General features: G+C 36.9%; 1 long non-coding RNA gene across 1 annotated transcript; it reads right to left on the bottom strand.

The window, feature by feature from the left end:
- Positions 1–851: 851 nt before the first annotated feature.
- On the bottom strand, positions 852–2,610 carry LOC107669287 (uncharacterized). Its single transcript, XR_001631966.1, has 4 exons — positions 2,491–2,610; positions 2,220–2,369; positions 1,689–1,745; positions 852–1,592 (listed from the first exon to the last, which is right to left on the bottom strand). It is a non-coding gene; the product is annotated as an uncharacterized LOC107669287 (long non-coding RNA).
- Between the last annotated feature and the right edge of the window lie 1,439 nt (positions 2,611–4,049).

Below are 4,049 nucleotides of genomic sequence, written 5' to 3'. Positions count from 1 at the left end.
TTATTCTAAAGTGTTACCATACATTCTTATACTAGATGAAGGTGTTTCCCTGTGCGGAACACGTCATACTAGCTTTACCTGCTTTAAAGGGTTTAAAGGCTAAGGACAATTATATCAAGAATTAAACATTAGAAAAACAAAGTAAAAATTCAGAATAGAGTCTGAAATAAATATAAATAAAAATGAAAATAAAATACTATTTAATCATCAAAGGACATTAAAAGCAATAGAAAAATATGTTTTGAGTAAAGATTAAAAATGTGTATAGGAGCAGATCTAAAGTAAACTGCTAAACTGTTCCTCAGTTTTGCTGTTAACCAGAGTTTAACAGCAAAGGCACGTTCTCTTTATTTTGTTTGGACTGTGGGAACAGTCTAAACCACACAGACAGGCAATTGACACAGGAGTGATATGAGTGTATTGTAGAATATTTGTTTTAGTGAACTTCTCTAAATCACATGCCACAGTTTTAACCCTTACTGTATTTGCAAGTGAGAACTCGACAGTTAAAAATAAATAAACAAAATGAAATAATTGTTTTAGATGTACCTTTAAACACCTCAAGAACATTTCAGCAAGTTTTCAAAGCAGAGTATGATTTTTACAAGAAATACATTGATTTATTTTTATTGTGTTTGTTTTCACATTTTGGGCAACAGTAGGTAAATTGCTTAATCACTTTAACAAATTACTGCTTAGTGACACCATATACAAGCTTACAGTAAAATCCTGATTATTTAAATGTAAAAGTAAACAGTTTTTGGTAAATAAAAAGGGGTATTTTCAATATAAGACAGCATATGAAACACAAATGTAACGTTGGTGATTTCAGAGACGAAGCAGTAAAGTAGGCTTCAAATGCAGCTTTATTCAAACAAATAATAATCCAAAAACAAGGAGCAGGAATGAGAACACCAGCAGACAAACACATGACCCAAAACAGAAAACAGACCAAAACCATAACGGTAAACAGCTAGTAGGTATATTTGCATATTAGTTCATGTTTGTTTCCACCTTGAGCAGTATCTGGACCTGCTGTTCAGCATTCATTCGGTCAGGGAGAACGTTTTTTCACACGCTTTGATGCTCAAAAGATTCAGCCGTTGTTTTTGGACTGTGATGTTCTTGTGGTGCTTTCAACCATCGTTCATTTTGACATAAATCTTCACTGAATTTAGATCTTCAGTCAAACTGTACAGACATTATTTAGACATTATACAGGATTTTTGAGATTTCAGAGAAAATAGTGTAAAGAGACATGAAAAGGAACACATTGTTGTGACTCATAGGGCCGTGGTGTTACATATAAATACACAAATAGTCTATATAAAATCAGTTAATCTAATTAAACATAAAAACATGCATTCTCTGATCACAGACTGTGCAAATGAAACATTCAGGACAAACAGTGCAAACGGAAATGGTGCAAGAGGACATGAGGACAAAATATACCAAATCAAATGAATTTAAAACGGGTTTAAATATGTACACAGAACAAATGCTATCAAAACTGAGTGTTTCTTGAGGAGTCTGTGTTTCGTAGGATCTGCAGCTTCAGCAACTGAGTGATGATGAAAAGGAGCTGCCGCTTTCTAGAAAGAGAAAACACACTGTCATCATACATCATAGTTCTACATCAGTTCTACAGTTTGAACTCTATTATTCTCTGCATGTAATCAGTATCTCACCTCATCTTTGAATGTCATCAGAGTGAATCTCTGCAGGTCTGTCTGAATCATGACAATCTGGAAATCACAAACATCTGATTATCTTCATGTAGTGGATAAATGTTAACATTTAGGATCAGTTTTACTAGTGGGGCACCAATTAAGACGTTTTCCAATATTTTAAGATTGAATGATTTCGGTTGCCAATATTTATTTTTAAATGGTCATGAAACCCTTCAGCTCAATACTTTTTTTTTTAAGCTCTTGAGTGTCCTTTGCCTCATTTTCACAATTTAATATGCTATTTACCTATTTATTTATTTAACTGACTAAAATTAAATAAAAATATAGTTATTCTGGTGTTACTATCGCAGGTCACTATAACATACTGGCAACCTGTACACAGCATGAGATCATATGCAACAATGATACACTCAAAACAATAAAGACAGGCTATTCATAAAGATATCCATTCAGACTGCTCCAGTGAGAAACAACGATCGGTGCACCCCTACATTTTACAAGTTTATCTTAAAGATCAGAAATACTTACAGTTTGGCCTCTCTCTACAGAAGCTGTTCTTTTTAATTAGTCTTTTGGTCTGTTTCTCTCCTGGTTCAGTAGATTGTCTCTCGTCCTGTTCGCTGGTCTTTTTGTGATTCCTGGAGTTTGTGACGCTCCACTGATGTTCTGCCATGTAGGCTTAATAATTTATATTGCAAAATTTAAAGTGAAATAGATTTATATTAGTTTTACTATTGCAAACATCTATGCAGTGTTAAAAAGCTTAATAAACAATCAAAGATAAAAGTCTTTTAATTACCAGTGATGATCTGGAAACAGTCCGTCTCCACTGTAGCTCTGAGATCGCTGGCGCTTTGTTGTGTCTGAAGTGCAATGAGTGCATTTAAGCTCCAGTTTCATAAGCAATGTGTTGCTCGCAAGCCGCACCTACCGCTGATATGTCCTCAGTCACACCAGTTGGTTATCACGCGGATGAGGCCTGGGCATGGATCCAGCTTTGTAAGCCTACAGGAAAGTGTGCGGATGTGGGCGAAATAGCAGCACAGTGAGCTTCATAACATTTTATTTATGTTCCACCCTAAAACGCATTTATAACAGTTACTGAATAGCAAGTTTATTTTGTCATTTCATGGGTTCCTATAGATTTAGTCACAAATTAATTGTACCTATCAAAATAATAAGATTTGTGATGACTACAGAAATTAGATTAAGTTGTTTCTTTAGGAAACAGTAAAAAGGAAAGAGTCGAAAAAGCATAAATGTAAGATAGCATGCAGTTCTGTTGTGCAAATGTTTGGTCATTTATCATATAATTTCAGAATTTCTTGAGAGAGCAGGAGTGGGTGTGGCTTGACACAGGAGGAATGGTTGGGGCTTGAGAGAGCAGGAGTGGGTGTGGCTTGACACAGGAGGAATGGTTGGGGCTTGAGAGAGCAGGAGTGGGTGTGGCTTGACACAGGAGGAATGGTTGGGGCTTGAGAGAGCAGGAGTGGGTGTGGCTTGACACAGGAGGAATGGTTGGGGCTTGAGAGAGCAGGAGTGGGTGTGGCTTGACACAGGAGGAATGGTTGGGGCTTGAGAGAGCAGGAGTGGGTGTGGCTTGACACAGGAGGAATGAGCTGGAGTGGGTGTGGCTTGACTCAGGAGGAATGGTTGGGGCTTGAGAGAGCAGGAGTGGGTGTGGCTTGACACAGGAGGAATGGTTGGGGCTTGAGAGAGCAGGAGTGGGTGTGGCTTGACACAGGAGGAATGGTTGAGGCTTGAAAGAGCAGGAGTGGGTGTGGCTTGACACAGGAGGAATGGTTGGGGCTATAGAATATAATATTGACAACTGAGCTTTTTGACCAAGATGTTTGTGAGCAACAACACAAGGACTTCTGATACCACTGATATCACATAAATAGCCTACATTTGAAAAATGAACTAAGGATTTTGAGCAATTTACAAGGTTTGATAATCTGAAGTGTAAATAAATGTAAAGATGAACGGCAATTTTGATATGGTCAAATGTGTTTGATTGACTTTCCTTGTAAATAATCAATGATTTGTTTTTGCAGTGTGAGACATCAGGAGGTTGTTCATGTTTTCTTCAGTTGGGGTGAAGCTACAGGTCAAAAAGTAAATCATTAACCTATATGAAATGTGAGAGATTTCTAGAGAACTATGATACATATATTATAAAATTATATTCTATAAATATTCAGTGACTCCACCAATCAAAGAACAACAAATGAGCCATTGAGCATGTAAATACACATGCCTATCAATACTTGAATATCCTTTTTCCTAGTCCAGTTATCAGGACGGATACTCAGAATGAATAACCCAGGATCCAGGGATAATGAGTTTGAGATGCTT

Source organism: Sinocyclocheilus anshuiensis, unplaced genomic scaffold, assembly GCF_001515605.1.
Source record: "Sinocyclocheilus anshuiensis isolate Anshui unplaced genomic scaffold, SAMN03320099.WGS_v1.1 scaffold320, whole genome shotgun sequence".
NCBI lineage: Eukaryota > Metazoa > Chordata > Actinopteri > Cypriniformes > Cyprinidae > Sinocyclocheilus > Sinocyclocheilus anshuiensis.
Note: the sequence above shows the minus strand (reverse complement) of the source record. Positions and strands in the feature narration are given on the sequence as shown.